At 36.2% G+C, this 18,815-nt stretch overlaps 1 protein-coding gene across 1 annotated transcript in view; it reads left to right on the forward strand.

Moving 5' to 3' along the window:
• Positions 1-18,815, forward strand: part of LOC137278255 (semaphorin-2A-like) — a 328,809-nt gene that overhangs the window by 89,717 nt on the left and 220,277 nt on the right. The window contains exon 3 of the mRNA XM_067810479.1: positions 15,247-15,391. The gene's annotated coding sequence lies outside the window, so the exon portion shown is untranslated. The remainder of the gene's footprint in view (positions 1-15,246; positions 15,392-18,815) is intronic.

Below are 18,815 nucleotides of genomic sequence, written 5' to 3' on the forward strand. Positions count from 1 at the left end.
GACACCCATCTTAAACCAGTTGGAATTCATTTGTAAAATATTCATATGACATACATCAAGTGCATGTATGTGAGCATGCATATATTAAGATGTGAATATCTGGATCATATGCTGTATGGCGCTGTGTGCATGACATGAATATTCTCAGTGGTGCATGATCTCAGATCTTTGTGGCAGGTGAAAATCATGAGCACTTGCCTGCCTAAAGGATGGTATTCTGGTTAAAGTGTCTCTTTATCAAGTCAGAGGTACAGGTTTGATTCTACATGTGGGATATGTGTGTGAAGCCCATTTCTTGTGTTCTCAGCTGTGACATTGCATGAATATGGCTAAAGACATGTTCACCTTGTGTCACAGGAGGCAAGGAAACCCTAATTTAATTTGCTAGCACCCATCAGGTTTAAATCTTTCATTATGTCATATGTTTCTTGGTATATCAGGACCATTACCAAAATGATCAAGCTGTTCACCCACTCATTCACTCTCATATAGATTCTTTAGAAATATTAATATTGTTGCAGAGTAAATGAAAGGCAAAGACCACTCACTCACTCACTCACTCACTCACTCACTCACTCACTCACTCACTCACACCATTGGCATTGCTTACCTAAGTACTGACACAAAGTTGGTTTGTCTGTAGACCCTGTTGTTCAAGGTCTTCACCATCAGTCACTCACTTAGTAAAAATCTGCACAAATAGGACGTAAACCTGCCAAAAATAATTCAACAATCTCCAACATTCCACCTGAAAAGGTCCCACCAATTCTCATCTCCCATAGTGAGTGGAGTTAAAGCGACTTGACTGATCTCCAACTGTGATAAACACAGCTCTGGCAGTGTGGGTGTTGCCCACTACAGAGGTCAAGTGGCCAGTTACCCACCGTGATGTCACAGAGGCCATTTACAACAGTGTATGTGTGAGTGTTAGCACACTGATGGACAAGTGGGGGACACCAACATGAAGGGGGATACATTTTATGGCGTTAATATTGCTTTGAAAATGGGCAGGGATTTTCTAATGAGATTAATGGGGTATCATGACTAACGGTTGGTAGCAAGAGTTATGGTCTCAGCATCTGACTTTGATAGATCTGGATGAATATAGAAATGTATCTCATGGGGTATACTTGTGCTAGTATATATCATGTTCTGTATAACATTAGGCCAGCCTTTATAATAGATATAATGAATATCTTCATTGTTAAGGAAAGCATTTACCTGTTAAAGCATCATACTGGCACAATATTGTGAAAGAAATGCACATTCACAAGAGCAATATGAGATATTTTCCATTGTTGAATGTGTAGTGCTTCACCTTCTTTGTCAGAACCTGAAGCAAATCTGTCCAAGAAATTTAAGCCCATGCAACTCTAGAAAATGTGGCAAGCCGAGATTTCCACAGCTTCTGAAAATGGAGAAAACCTCAAGAGCTCCTTTTCTTTATGTTTTATTTTTTGTTTGCTATGAGCTTTCTCCTGTAAAATATGTTCATTTTTTTTCACCTTGTGTTCAGTTATTGAACTCAAATTCCATGATCCTGTTATGAAAAGCTAAAAGCACTTGCTTATAAAAGGATGGTTTATAGATAGAAATATAAAACAGTCATCGATAAGTACATTTTTTCAAGAGTAGTTATAAATCAATTCTCCTCATTATTCACAGCATGCTTTACCAACAGTAAGAAATATATCACATCTGAAGCCTCCACTTTTCTGAATCTTCAGGTATCTGCTATTACTATGTTGAGAAACTACATCCTTAGGAATTGACATGAACCCATTTTGTTGTCTGAAACATAAATAAAAATGACAAAAAGGCTTAATACCCACATGTCATCACAAGATGATGGTGTTTATAGAATGTTACTTCATGCAGCGTGATATGATTTATATCAGATTCTCCTTTCATTGGCACATGATGTACACCATCACACAGTGTACATACAGTATCCGTGTCTCCCTCCTCCCTGCTGCTGTCTGGCTCAGACCTTCACACAGCCCCCCTGGAATGTAGACTGGAGAAGTCTTTATTTGTGTAATATATGAATAATTCAGAGATTTTCACTGTGCTCTTTTTATTTGGTATTGGGTATTTGATGACAGGACATTTCCTTTTGAATGTGAAAATTTTGTGCTTTGAATTTACAACATCCTCAAATGTGAAAAATTACGGTTTTGAAATACAAAGTTGATAACTGTGGCACTCTTTTGATACAAACTTGATGTTACTCTGGAATGCAAGGCCATCTCTGGAATGCCAGGATGTCATGATAAATGGATGATGTCATATGGTTCAGTGGCAACTGCACATGCATGCTTCGCAGAATTGGGAAAAAAGAAATCTTAATTAGTCATAAAGGAAATGATAATTATTATGACACTGAATCAGTATTGTATACATTTGGCCAAACCCAACTAGATCCATTTCAGTTGTGAGATGAATGAAAACAGTACTTCCCAAGAAAGTTATAACTGAACAATGAAGTTGATTTGGGAGAATTGGTTAAGTTAGCATCTACCAATATGATGCACCATCCATTATCTATCATTTAACTATGTTTAGAATTTGAGACATTTACAAAAATGTCTTGGAGTATTTTAAGTGTTCAGAGAATCCCTAGGATGACAAAACACTATGTTTTGGATGATTTTTACTATTTATAAATTCATATAAGAAGCAAGGACTACTGACAGTCTAGCCTTGTGCCAGCCAGACAGGGTTTAATCCACTGACATACATGCTCAGATGGTAATGGATCTCTTATCTCTCTTCTATAGAAATCTATTAAGTGCGGGAGAGCATCACTATATGTGTTCTGGGTGGAGACAAATGTGGGTGACTTGGTCTGATGTTCTGGAATTGTTGCAGTTGGGGACAGATTGATTCATGCATCCTGGACATTCAGGTGACAAATGGCAATTATACAGATTATATTGTATGGGAGGATTTATATGCTATAATTCACTACCATGTTCATTTGAAAAATGAAACAGGTGATTTAGGTGAAATGGACCACAGTTCGATTTCTGTGTGTGACTACAGTTTATGGTTTTGATTGTGGTGTACAAGTTACCAGTGAACACTGAGGTGATTCAGGTATAGATAGTATGAGCTGTTCAACAGCACTGCTTGTAGACAGCTGTACTAGTTTGTCTCACAGTCTGCCTCACAGTCTCTGAACCACACTATTTTCCCTACTGCCTAGCCCTCCCTGCAATGCTGAAGCCCTAAATGGAAGAAGTCTAGATTTCTCTGAATCTCCCAACTCATTTTGGGGCTCAATTTAAACTGATTTATTTGTCAGTATCAGTTATATCTGTCTTGAGGGGAAAAAAGAAAGAAGGGATCACATGAATGCAAAGTGTTACCATATTTTTGTCTAGGTTTCTTCACAAGCAATGTGATGTAAACCTTGTAAATACCTTGAAAAAAATAAATAAATACTTGTCCTTTATCTGATCTCTTATTGTTTGCCTTCAGTGTACATAGTCAGGGACTAAGTGACTAAGGTACACCAAAAATGGATGATGTGGCCCAGGATTAAGTAACATAGTTGATAGCATGTTGGTCAACTCCTACAGTATGGAATGTTGCTCATCATAGCAATCACTGGATTGTCTGATGGGGACTTGATTAGTTACAAGCCCAATTACATTACATCAATGTAATATTGTTGAGTGCAGAGGTAATCAAGTTTGGCAACAGCTGAAAGAGACGTGTATCGGCCTGAATTGATTGAAATTTAACAGCTTATTCATGCATGTTTATTAAAATCATTTAATATATATGAATTTGAAAAAATGTATTTAATTCATTAGCTTAAATTAAATCTATGTGTGGTCCATGGTCATTGACAATTATCTAAATTAACTGATATTAAATGGATATATGTTTATTTATAATGTTTGTGGTCCTCTGTCAAACAGTTTAGCTTGAAATCATTGCTACAGAAGCACACCCAACATGTCTGCACATCAAATGTAACATCCTAAATCTCATGATACCTATTCAACTGATGGCCAGATGCATTCTGTGAGGATGCTGAAGGCAACATACAACCGATGTACACATTCTTGATTTATCAATTATGACATTGATTGACATTGTTTATGTAATTCCTGAAGGAAGAGGTATTTCACCTGAAGGGATGGACCCAAGTGGATAAGTAGGGAAACCTGTTTCCAGCCATCTAAGAATATGCATATTCCATCATGTGATGTTGTCCATCACATTATTTATACATGAACTAAAATGCCTTGACTCAAGTATGCTGCTCAAAATAACTAAGGACCATATAGTTCCTTCCTGTGACTCTTGAGTTACAAACTACAGTAATATGAAATCTGTGAGTGGTCCTTAATGTCTTTAAGTGCTTTACATCTTGAGAAAAGATAGGACTTTGTATCATGTCATTCCATTAAGAAATAGCCAGTTTTTCAAGTCAAATGGGATTTTTGTCCAAACACATTCTTCTTTGTTTACAAGATGACATTCATATAAAAAAAAAAATTATTTTAACTTTTTTTTTCAGACAAATACTTAATTGAAAACCTATCAATTCTCCACCTGGTTATTTGCATTATGCATACCTCTAAAGATCGGACCAGCTGGAGGAGACCTATAAAGATCCGGGTTTAAATTGGTCGTCGTGAAGTCATGCTTATCCAAAGAGGCAATGAACAGGATTGAGTGGTCAGTCTTGCTGACTAGGTTGACATGTCGTCATATCCCAATTGCTTAGATCAACGTTCATGCTGTTGATCACTGGATTGTCTGGTCCATACTGTATTATACACAGATTGAAGATTGAGTGCTGCCTAAAACTAAACTGACTGACTGACTCAACATCTAGAGGAATGAGTGAGCAAATTGGGTTTTACACCACTTTTAGCAATATTCCAGCAATATCACAGTGGGGAACCAGAAAAGGGTTTCACACATAGTGCCCATGTGGGCAATTGAACCCGGATCTTCAGTGTGACAAGCAAATGCTTTAACCTGTAGGCTATCTCAAGGACCCATCAACTGGAGGAACATACAGTGTTCTTTCCATCAGGTATCTGGTCATGATGGATATTTTGTGCATGACATCTGTGTAGACATGTTCAAGGCTACACAGACAAAACAATGAAGGAGGAATGATGCTCAGCATATTTCGAGATGTGTATTTTGCTATTCCACACTTTTTAAATGGATGTGTACTATCAAGTAGACACAGTTGCTTAAATTAATTGAAAGCATTTTTAAGACTCTGAGAAATATGTTATTCCTCATTCCTGTCCTGTTCTTCAGGAATATATAACAACCATGTAGATCTTCCAGCTTGTGTTTTTAGGGAACATTCAAGCAAACAATATTTGGCTGCAGTTATTACATATTTTTCTAAACAGATTTGTTGTTAAGTGGAGATTTATTGGTGCAGCTGTGATAAATCCTATGGGTTTTAATAACAAGATTGGAAAAATGTATTGATAGCTGGAAGATTGCGCTCATGGATATAACTCTTACAACTGACCATCCTTGTATTTCAATTTTTAGCATGAGATCTTTGTTTAGCTTAAATAAATGCAATGTGAAAGTGTGCTACATATTTATCAGTTTTGAGAGATTTGTTTAATGTTTACTGAAAGGAAATATTTTCAGGTGTATGCAAGAGATGTGTCCAGGAAATGATAAACATATATTGAAAAAATCCTCTGAAACAAGGTCAGTCATCAGGACACAGCGATCAGTTGCCTATGACAGAGAATACATTTAGCATCTTAAGTGAAAAAAATGTGAGAATGATTGCCAGTTGTTTGCACTATAAGTCCATAGAGATAAAAACAAAAATAGTTTGTCAGAATTAAATTTTCTCTGTTTTATATTGTATAACTTTCCATGCCAAAGTTTCAAAACTAAGTTTTGCTTCAAGCAAAGACAATCCCTGCCCTGTTCAGTTTCTACTGTATTTGTAGTTAGTACATTGGTCTCCATGGGATCCTTACATGCCTGGGACCCAACAAAACATTACTCAGTGACAACCAGAGAGGTAAATCCCTGGGCATGGCCTGTGTGAGGTATGCCAGCGACATGTCAATGTCATGTAACAGCAACTGTGGAGAATGTTTGTATTACCACTGTAACTTGTAAAACTTGCTTTTTGTGACAGGAAACAGTTCTCCTTGCAATTCTGAAAAATAGCTGGATTCTTTGAGAGCCTCAAGTACTGGTACTTACTGAAAAAAAGAAAAGAAAATATCTTTTGTAAATTAATACTTTATGTGGATGGCACTTTGCAGAAGTATGCATCATAGATTGTTTGAAGCATAACATAATTGGATAACAGGTATGTCAGTGTGTTAATGAGTTAGGGGTGATAGGGTGGTCAAGTGGTAAAGGTTCTTGCCTGTCATGTGAAAGATACTTGGGTTCTATTCTTAGGTACAATGTGGAAGCCCTTTTATGGTATCATCATTACGCTATGGTTAGTATATTGTTAAAAGAAGCAGAAAACACACATTACAGAGGAAAAAATTGAATCCATCTATTAAGTCTGTGTTTTTTAAATGCCACAACTGGGATATTAAAGTATCAAATTTACCCTGTTAAGAGCCTTTTTGTCTGCTATCGATCTGAGAAAATGTTTTGAAATTATTTCTCTTATCATGCTTATTGTTTAGTCGATATAACAATTTTTCATTGAAATGTTGTAGGAAAGTAATCTTGGCTTAGAAAAAGCTTGCATAAGATGTCTGGCAACTCCCATGAAGTCTTGTAGCACCAATGGGTGAAAATGAGGATTGAACCAGGAAATAATGAAATATATTGATTCCTCACAGAATGATGTGTGGTAGAGTGTGTGGTGCATTGTTATCAAACATGCACTGATTGATCTTGCAACTGGTAACAAAGTGATCTGAACCTAAAAGAAAGTTCAGCATCTCCTTAGAAGTGATGTTCTGCATCTTATCAAAACTCCAGTCAATTGTGCCCTGATGGGAATTATATGAAATATGAAGACATTAGCTGGAAACGCTTTATATAACAGCTCTGGAAATTAACTCAAATGGTTCACAAGCCATGGTGGCTAGTCGTCATTTCCTGGTCCGTGCGAACATAAAGTAATTAACATATGCTTATCTTCTTGAAGATCTTTAAATGAATGCACTTACTTATGTACAGTTTATGAGACTGTTCTCATAAAATTGACTGCTTGAAATCTTAAAAAGATGGGTTTTTTAAACTGTCTGAAATCACTTTCCTCCCAGATATTGAAATCCACACTGTATCTCTGTGATTATTTGGGACTATGTACATGTCACACCGTTTTTCCTTTAAAACCTTTGCAAGCAACATGCCAGCAGTACAAGTTTCTTTCTCACTTAATTTGATTAGATCTTGATGTCACTTTCAAACGTAAAGTTTTTCCCATAACAATTTTGATTTTTTGCCCCTTTACTTATCGGCAAATATACTTTTCTAATGTTGACTGTGTTCAGTGAAGGACAAGCAGGACAAAATCAGACAAAATCAGACAAAATCATCAAAAAGTTTGGACTTTGCTCTCGACACACTATGAAACAAATGATACTCTATGCTAAACTCACCTTTTTAGCATCAAATTCAATGGTAATTCAATTATTGTTTACATATCACCAGGTACATACTAGCTTACAAGTTTCTTTTGTCAAGACCCGAGTAGCGCATGAGACAGTATATTCTTGTTCCAACAAGCACCAGAAACAAGTACTACTGTCTGGTCCGTGGATTTGCTAACCTTTTTCACAAACACCCGGTTAGACTTGCACAAGTCTGTCAGGTAAAAATTAATAGTTTAAATGAACATTTCTAAAATATTTTAAACAACAGACATTTCGTACTCTCCTCTTATCTAAACTTTGCTCTTTAAAAAAAATAACTACTATACACCCATAGTGTTAGTATGCAGTACAGACTTAGATCAATGAAACACCTGGTGTCATCACTGATGTCAGTAGTCCATTCATATAATTTCCTCAGCTATATAGCCCTCTACACACATAGAGGGGGGTGTCTGTACCTGAGGGGGTGTCTGTACCTGAGGGGGTGTCTGTATCTGAGGGGGTGGGTCGATGAGGGTATCCTCAAGTGTTGGCTCATAATGCCGAAGTTTTGGGTTCAGTTCCCCACATGGATACCGTGTGAGAAGGTCATCTCCAGTGTCCTCCACCATGATGTTGCAAAAAACTATTGCTAAAAGCCACATAAAACTAAACTCACTGTATCTGGGTATTCTTTGCACTGACATTTTATATTCACTGACTTGTTTTATCAGGTTTTCACTGGTGTGATTCCTTATACTTATCCAGTGTTTATTTTGAATGTTTACAATCAGAATCAGAAAGCTCATTACATACCTCATCCACTAAGGTGCTAATTGTCAAAACCTTGTTATCTTCATCAGGGCTGTATCCATTCTAATGAAGCTTTTGTTTTAGTTTCCTTCATTGACCAGTGAGTATTTATTCCTTGATTAGTTTCAGTACATGCTAAGGTAAAAAGTTCATTGTGCAAGCATAGCTCCAGTATATATTGACCATTCTAGCCTGAAGCTGCCAATGCTTCACCTTATCTTTGAATATGTGCTAAAAATCTATGAAAGATGAGCGAGAACCATTAAAAGGGTCAGTGTTTTTGTAACCAAGTGTGTAGAATTTCATTCAGCTGTCATTGATCGACCTCCAAGATAATCAACATCAAAAGCCTTGTCAAAAATGTGATGATTTCATATCCAAATATCTCAATATTAGTCCTTCCTTGACAATATTTGCAAACAGAGCGTGGTTTCCGCAAGTATTTATTTTCAAATTTTATTTGCCTACCAGTGAAAGGAGTATACGCACATTTGTCCATTGTTGGAGATATTTGTTGACACAGGCCTTGAGCCCCATGAGGTACAAGTCAAAAGATACGGTTAGCTTTGCTTTTGGCCTTTGTGACCTGGGTATATTGGCTTGCTATGTGGTAATCTGGCCAGAAAAGTGTTGGGTTTTGTGCTACGTAAGATGGCTTGAAAGCTGTTGTGTGAATGGTCAAGCGTTTTGATTTCGGGGGCTGTAATATGGAATATGATAACGCTAGGACACTTTGTTGGTAATACCCTGTGCCTTTGTTGACGACATGAAGTTGTTGTTTTTCAGCAAATATATCAAATTATTCTTAAATTTACTTAAGACCCCAGGGTGTGTTCATACCAGGTTTTAGACGTTATTTTGACATCCATTTGTGTACAGACGATCATGAAAGTAGCCCATAGAGCAGGCGGATCCATTAGGGCCATACTCCAGTGGAGCACAGGGGATATACAGCGTATCTTATGTCATTGATGCAGCCGTTTTTGTATAGGACATTTTCATTGATTTAGAAGCTGATGGAATGTTGTTGATGGAAATGGACTCTTTTGAAGAATGTAGTTCAGGCAATTTACAGTTTAATAGATTGGAAGACTCTAAACTGTATACTACCGTTCAGGATTTATCTTTGCAGATGTCTGGTTTTGAATGATCATCCACATAAACGAAAGATATAGACTTAATAACATTATGTATGTTTAGATCTTAATTAAAATCTCAATATGTTACAGTGGTATATGTTGTCATGGCCATACTCTCTTATTGGAGCGAAAGGTAGACATGAAAATATTTTACAGAAGCGTGGTGATTCGTTATTTGAAAGTATTAACAAGGAGTCCAGAGAAACTTCATTGTCAGAGCCTGAAACTGCAGCAGTTTGGATTTAAAAACCATTATTGACTTTCTTTGGACTTAATCGGAAATATTTGTTCCATGGACTCAAACATGAACTAGCATTAATGATGCCATGACCTCAGTGGACATTCTGATACGACAATGCTTGCTGCAGTTGCAGTACTATTCATTCAGGTAATCGGTATAATATCTGTATGATTCTAGAAGACACTACGTGGCAATGTACCTGGCTACCATTTGATTCTAAAAGCCAGCTTGTTGCTTGGATCCTGACTACCATATCGCTACCTGATGATGATCCCACTATCCACACTGTTACCATCATTCTAGAAGCTAGTGCTGACAGTAATCTTCCCATCATGTATTAAGATGTTTTGACAAATTTCAACAATAGTTGTTTTGTTCAACTTTTATTTTAAAAATCATTCTGAAATGAAATTTCACCCAAATGCTTTTAAAACCTGAAATACTATTATTTTCATTATTTTTACCCTGCTTTGCCTCATTATTGGAAATTCTTCAATAAAACCCACCACTCTAATACCATCCAGTCTTCCCTTCTTAACAAGGGAAATTTGCAATTCTTGAATTGATTTCAGCCCTAAGTGCCATTGGCCGGCCCTCAATGGGGTCAATTTAGATGCTGATGAACAGCAAGATTTTTAAACACACTCCACATGGCACACAAGGACTTTTCCTCTGTTGGAGTGGTCATCCAGATAGTTTAAAGTTTGGAAAGCTCTCATCCATGTTTCTAAATCGGTATTTACTTTAAGATTTATTGATGATTTGATTGACATTTTGAAGGTATGCTTATGTTTGTACATGCGTCAAGTAAGATGGGTTAATAAAACCAGTGACTATGTTGACCCAGTATTTCACAGTAAGTAGTTGTAGTGAAAAAAAGACATCATTATTACCATATCAGGGTTTTTTATTTCAAATGAATACCTTTCATTTTTGGATCTGTTTCAGCACCATTTTACACATCATGCTGTTTCTCCATTTTTGTGCACACTAGAGGCAGGTAACTGTCAGTGTACTTAGTTGTATAACAACCAGTAATAATTTCTGAGAAGGCCTTTAGTGGGAAGGTCTGATCAGTTTCTAAACCTGATTTACAAAGTTAAGCTCCTGTGTAAACAGTTGTTAAAGAAACCATAAATTTGACAAATATTTTAAATTTCAACATTTTATTTAACATATATTTAACTCATCTGGGTGTATGATTCTTTACTTAAGCAAGTATTTCAGAAGAGTATTTATCTTGAAGTTACATTGACATTTTATTAATTTTTCAAACTGTCGTTCTAAATATCAAGGCAACTAAAGTAAAACAAACAATGAAATTATTTACGCCTTACATGGTACTTTGTATTACAACTTTTTTATTATGAACGGTTTGAATATCTCTTAGCTCTCAAAGAAATCTACAGTGTTTTTCCAGGATAATTTAGCTTCAATTTATGAAAATAAAGATATATGTAACTCTTGTTTCAGTAAATTAAATGACATTTTAATGAAAACCTTAAACTATTTGTATTTTTGAGATTAATTGTCAGCTTTGGTTTAAGCCTTCAGTGACATTGTGGGATACTCAACACACTGACCTGCTTCACAGTTGCCTCCAGGTCTGAAAAGCTTTCAACCAGAACCTTCACACTACCACCTGTATCATTGCTATCATTCTCACATTCAAATTTTGTTACAATCTAATTCAGACGTCAGTATAAATATGTTTTCATGCATAAGAAGAATTTAGCGTTGTTGTGACATTTAACTGCATCCCATTCAGTGGGTATGTAATTAGAAGATAATTTGTTGAATAAGCATGGCCTATTCTCATGACCCCTGACTCGAAAAGAAACATCCTGCACACGATCTTGCTTGAATTTCAATTATTGCTGAAATCCTTTATCATCTAAACATGCTGTGTATCACAAAAGGAAAATGTGAGGAAAAAGGGTAAATAATACACTCGATTCCATAGCTGTAATTAACATCTTTATCAGAACAAAGATATTAGTGAGTAATGGGGACAACAGTAATCAATATTTAGGAACACACCCAAGCTGAAATAGCAACATGATACTTCAGAATGCGTTTAATTTTTGTCGTAACAAGGTGCAAGTTGCAGTCAGTGTTGTAGGAATTATTGAATCTCAACAGGGCATCTCAGATGAAGAAGGATGGATGGACTCTCTCTCTGTCAGGAGTCTCTCTATCTTATCTCGTCATCTCATATCTGTTTTTGCATTTTCATTTGTCTGGCTATTAAGGTGTTTCATGCTTCTTATAATGTCTTTACTTCAAGCAATATGTCACCATGGACAAGACTGGATTTATGAAATAAACATAGGAAATGTTTTGTAAATGTTAGATTTTTTTTTTTTTACATTTGTTTTGCAAATTTTGCTTTCAGTAATTAACAACTGAATTTGAATGTAATCAATGCATCTTTATACAACCTTGTTAAAAGTATTGACATTAATGACACTTTTTTTTTTATTTAATTTAACTTGAATGGCAAGCTACCTGCCATCCATGTGTAATTAGTATAGACTATGTCCATGAGATAGATTTGATGAGTTCTGTAATAACACCATTGTGATAATTATGACTCTTCTCTCTGGCTGGATTCATTTTACTGTGTGTTGGAGGTATTAAAATTTGAACATATATTTTTTAATTTGCAGTTTGCACTATATGACTTGAAAATGGATCATGACAAAACATAAATCAGTTTGAAAGTAATTCAAGATTTTCTTATGAAATTGCCTATTGATTTCATGGTTACTGGTGTGATATTAGTCAGTGGTTTGTGCTCACAGGAAAATTGGTGATTCATTTTCCACAAACAAAATTTAATTGTTTTCTAACCTTTCTTTGTATACCTTTAATAACATTTTTAGTCTGTAAAACCATGATATAGGTGTGGCATCTCTTGGATTTTTAAGTCCAGTTCTTGTAATGAATAGAAATATACCTTACAAAACATCAGCTTACACTCCAGGTACAGACATCTAAAACTTCAGCCAACACACACGGTACAGACATCTAAAACTTCAGGTAACACAGCAGGAACAGACATCTAAAACTTCAGCCAACACACACGGTACAGACATCTTATACTTCAGCTAATCTAAAACTTCAGGTAACACACCAGGTAGACATGTCTTTCTAAATATAATCCAGCCTCATCGTTTTCTAACCTTTCCTGATATACCTTTGATAAAACTAAAATTGTTGATGATAAAAACCATGAAGAAATGTCATAAGGTGTAGGCATTATATCTGTTGGACTTTGAAATCCTGTTCTTCAGAACCACACTTACTAGAACTTGGCTAACACCACATCCCTTCCTTGGGATAATTCAGCTAATTTATATCATTCAGAATTTGATTTGATGCCCCTATACTGCCAGATGATGGTGTGAAGAAATCATTGAGGTACAGTTTTATTGAGCTGGAGCATCCTTTATCCTTCATCACCCCCTGCAGTCATATCAACCACCTCGTTACCTGGCTGCTATAGAGGACTGGCCAGTATTGTGAACTTGGAGGAGTCAGGTCAGGGGTCACCAAGCCTGCGATCCAAATGCTGTCATCCACTCACACCTGTAACAAGCGGTCTCTAGCCAGGTGTATCTGTTTGACTGTCAGTAGCTGATACTCATGGTCAGTGCTTGGATGTATTGTCAAGGGACGATAGCGTAATCGTGCGTCTGTGTGTGACTCGGTTTTGTGTCAATGGATGGACATTCAGCAGATAGGGAGGTATGTGGTTTGAGCGGCATATTTCCGTGTAGGCCGTGTGGGATATTTTCGAGGCATGTAGGAAGGAGTAGGATACATGTGAAGGCAGGTAATACTTGCTATACACTGTAGTGTTGACTGTTGGGTGTCCCTCCCTCTATGGAATACCATCGCAGTTCAATACATTTCTTCAAGCCCTACCGCCTTAAAGCTATACATATGTATTTACTGATTCACCTATTCACTCAGTCAAGGATACAGTAAATATTTCTCTCTACTGATCCACATTCAGTATATGGTTTGTGGTGGTTGAGTCCATAAACATTATGTCAGTACCTGTGTTTGTAGTATTCATTTCCTTCACAGTTGGAAATTGTGCATAAATGTCATTAATTCTCATTTGAAGTCGACAGTTTTAAAACATGCCAATAAATTTCTTATTATGTTTCAAAGGCGTGCTCTTGCTCGGAAGTTTCACTCATACTTCTGACATTTCTTTTTATTTGTTGCTTTTATACATCACTTCCAAATATGATAATCATGTAAGATTTTATTGCCAGTATTTTGTTCTATTTTGGAAAACAAAAAAGAGTTAAAACCGGTCCCATAAACATGTCATCATGTTAAAAATATTTCGTGTTGAGATTTATGATTGCCTTATCGTGGAATAGCTTGTGATATGGTAAAAAAGGTGTGAATCTTGCTAGGTCATAGGGTATGTATGTCAGGACTAGAGCCAAGATCTGTCCTCTGTGTGTACCGACAGTTTACAAGGTTCACTCTGACATATATGCAGTAAGGATGGTGCAGGCACTGAGTCCGACACATCCGTCTTAGGCCAGACACTTGTGATTTTGCCCTTGAAATTTCTTACATATTAATTAGGACATTATAGGTAGCGGTATTATTACCTCCTGCAATGATGATGGGGAGGTTTGAGGGTTAAAGGGGGACCTCAAATACTAATGGGTAGTATTGAAGATATGCTATCAAGGTCTGACTAAAACCAGTAAGTAGTGAATTCTTTGGTTTAAAAATGTTACAGTCAAGACGGTTATCACATAAGCCAGTGGATGGGTCACATGTCTGTTTATATGTCAAATCAAATTTTTATACAAATATTATTGATATTAATAATCTGACCCTTCCAATCCATCAATACAAATATCTTTCAACAGATCTTTCGCTCTCTCTCAAGGTTGATCTGTCCTTTAACTTCACAGATCTCTTAATGACAGTAAAATAAAATATAACATAGACCTCTCCTGCAATAAACACCACAAACATCCAAAACTGCTGTACATTTCTTATCAGTAGCTATAGGACAGAGGAAGCTAAAGGTTTGGTATGATGTGTATCAGTGCTACAGTCATTAATTCATTAAGGAAAAATTTTGTGCAATATTTTAATAAATATCCTTGCCCACTGTGTTAAAATTGGTAGTTAGTCACAAAATTTCTTCCTGAAAACTGCAAGCACAGCAGAACTGAAACCCTGTTGGGATGTATGTTATTGTAGTATGGCATGGGTACAGTCCATGGCATTGAAAGAATAACTGTATTTTTTTCTCAAATAGGAAACTTAAAATATGAACCCATTAAGAGTACACTTCCTTTATAGGTATTAAGCTGTGTCACAACTTTTAAATGTTTGGTCATTCATGTGTCAAGAGAGTAACACTGCTTTGTCCAAGGGTTTCTGATGTAAATTACTAGTCTGGCTGTAAGCAATATCCACTTTCTCCTTGTATTTATTGCAGGTTTAGATGCTGCATTTTGTCATCAGTTGAAAGTGACATCACCACTGGCTTTTCACGGGGATTAACTTTACGTGGTGTCCCTGTGCCTCTGGCTTTTCCATGTTGGAGAGTACCATTGGATTGTACCTGTATTTGCATATTGGAGGTGAGTAATGTGCTCGTTGTTTTTGTGTGACAGTGTTATGGCCGAGAGATAGGCTGTGTCACATAACAGTACATAACACAGACAGTTTATTGTTTCTATAGCAGACCACACTTTACAAAGGGATATAGTCAAAGCTAAATTATGGTGGCAAGGACTTCCATGGAGGTAATGTTAGTGAAGCCTATTGATGTGAATATATCTCTTTGGAAAGAGGTCCCATTGTTTGGTGTTTGTTTGATTTAGATCTTCTTACTACTGAATATATAGATAAAATTCTCATAAAGGTGCATGTCATATATCTTAGAACAATAACAACATAAATGTATGGTTGAGGAGACACAAGTGCTTTATGATATTTGACTCTATTAAGAATGTAGAACTGTCATTTGTGTCTGTGTTTAAAGATTTGAAATATTACCCATCTCTTTTCAAGAGTAAAACATTAACCTTATTCTATCGACCACTCCTTTAGGATTTTAAATCAAGTATTCCAGTTTCAAAATTGAAGATGTGTTTATTTTAGTGGGATAAACATTATTTTGGTGTAAGCTAATTCAGTTATCGAATGTAAAGATTAAAGGTATCAGTCTGAAATTGTGTGGATGCAGAATCAAAGGAATTCTGGCGACCACAAATTTAAAACATAGAATAAATTTCCAGAGGAACATTGTTCAATATTGACACAGCTTAGCGGCTTCAGTAATGACAAAGGTTTAACTCTCTCAGTGTCAGATTCCCAACATCCATAGGTTCACAGTGCTGCTGTGATCACCCAATAGCATGGATGGAGAACCTTGGAGGGTGATCTTGTAACTTTCACCAGCTCATTGAATTCTCATGAATGAACAGGACAGTAACTCCTCTCCATTTTATGGCCAGAACAGCCCATCTGATACCTCCTTTTGTGTATTTTGTACGGATTATCAGGACTTGATAGAGACAGACTCTCTTCACAGGACTGAACATCACTTGATGTTGATAACATGATGCTTGATCGGGATTCAATGACGTCCTTCTCTGATTTTCTATGACATGTTTTCTGTTTTGAATTCTAATTGGCTAGTTATTGATGGCTGAGTGGGTACCTCCAGACCGTATCACTGGTAGATCTCTTTCTGTCACTGCTGATGACACACACCTTCATTGTCAACTCTTCCAGTCTCCCACCCTCAGCTGAAGATAGAAGATTTTCCAATTTTTGGGGTGCATATTAGATCAACCAAAACTGACAAACAAAACAAAAACAACAACAACAACAACAACAACAACAACAACAATAACAAAAAAAAATATAAGAAAAAAATATTTGCAGTTTATTTCTGTTGGTTTAGTGGTTAATGAAAAGCCTGAACTACAAAAATCCATTTACGATTTACTTCTACAAAACAGCACATCCTCTGCTTATGACTGATTAAGGAAAGGCATTATGTGATGTTATTGCTCTTTTGTTGCTCCCATGTTTTCATGGATTCTGTTGCTCATGAGATCGATTCTATGTCACATATTGCTGAAATATATGGCAGTGTGCAGCAACATGCAGAAATGTGCATAGTTAATAGCAGTAATGTGTGTTTGTTCAAGAAAAGATGGATGACACATTTGTCTTATGAAAAGGTACTGCAGTATACTGTGCTGAGTTACATCCCTTGTACATGCCACACACCTGTGATCCCTGATTCAAATGCTAGTTTTGGACATGATCTCATAATCATTTTCAAACCTGTGATTATATGTTCAGGTCGTAGTTCGAACTGATCTAGTGTGCAGTTTCAAGCCTATGATCTTTTGTTCATATCCAATTTCAGACTGACAATTTCAGAGTTTGACAGTTCATCAGCACCATGTATCAAGGGGATTCAGTGATATGATTACACAATGCCATTTAGAAAGTGGTCAAATGTAACATGTGATATTTGGGATTACACTTTCTTAATAAAGTGTAAATTCTAGTACTTTTTTGGGAGTTGAGTCCCATCAGGGATTTGGAACCCACACCTTCACAGGTTCAGTAGCGTTAAAGATTAACTCTCTCACATTCTTACCACTTCAGACACTATTACTGGAAAGCTTAAGAAAATGTAGGGGGAAACTGAGTTGTCTTATACAGCTTCTAAAATGCTTTTTTATAAGTTTAAAAAATGTCTCTAACCCAAAGTCACTGCCCCAGCTCTGTTTATATACACCTTCATGTTCACCACATTCAACTTTGTATTACCTTTTAAATCCATTGTCATCTCAAAGCCATTTTACAAATGCTAACTGATTCAGAAGTAATCTGGTTACAAGGATTAGACAAATCTTGGAGGGAAATATGCTATTTTCTGTCTGACTCATTACATGTGAGACTAAATAAAGCTGGGATAATTTACTAAACCATATCTCATAATTCCCCTCATCCGATTAAATTCTCTATAATTTAGTAACTCAATTAGCAGCAATGTCCCACTATGCTTGCTTTCAATGCTGGTATTCCTGAGACAACCTGATGGTATTAATGTCGCATTATGAAGGTGACAATCCGGAAGAAGTCTGTCACCTACTTCAAATACTGTTAATTAGTCTTGCAGTGAATGTGACTTGATCAGGGTAATTAGAAAAGCCAATTAGTAGAAGGATATTGTTCCTGGAAGGAATATGGAAGGCCAAGACAATACTAGACACTAATTACAGACCAGTTCAGGGGTGCTAGAGTGCTTTTTTGTGCATATCACTAATTTTGGCAATTGCACTGCACTGGACATAAATTCAGCTCTTTCATGCTGAATTTGTCGGAAATGACTCAGAAAATTTAATATGTGTAATTTAGATAAGATCTTTATCAAAATCGACGGAAGTGTTACATCAAAATGTTACCAGTAATTGACTTATCTGTCTCGGTAAAAATGTGGACAAAAGTTACAGATTTAGAATAATTTGGTGAGAAAAATCTGTTCCGACAAAAAGCTGACTGAGATTAATGTCCTCAAATCCTACTGCGTTAACAAGCATTCTTAAAGTAAAGAAAACGTGAAATGTTAGAGGGAAGGCAGCTTATGATAATTGTCTTTACTTGTGCAATTTTTGGGTCAACACTTACACAAGATATGAAATGTATGTGTGACTACTCAGAAAAAATAGAACATATATTCCCAGTTTATGTGTTTATAAAAAGACAGAAAAACAATACAACCTGTTTCTGGGAACTGAAGGACTGTGTGTCTCACAGTCCCTGAACCATATTATTCTCCCTACTGCCCAGTCTTCTGAATCTCTCTGATTATAAATCTCTTGTCTCCATTGAACTGCTTTTCAGTTGAAATGATTTTTGGTTTACTACCAAAATTATATATATTCAGAGACTGAATAGCATGTTGTGTTTCTGAGTTAAAAAGTCAAGCATACATAATTATTAGAGCATTTGTTTTCTGTAACCAGATTTGATGTC

Source organism: Haliotis asinina, chromosome 3, assembly GCF_037392515.1.
Source record: "Haliotis asinina isolate JCU_RB_2024 chromosome 3, JCU_Hal_asi_v2, whole genome shotgun sequence".
Classification (NCBI taxonomy): Eukaryota; Metazoa; Mollusca; class Gastropoda; order Lepetellida; family Haliotidae; genus Haliotis; species Haliotis asinina.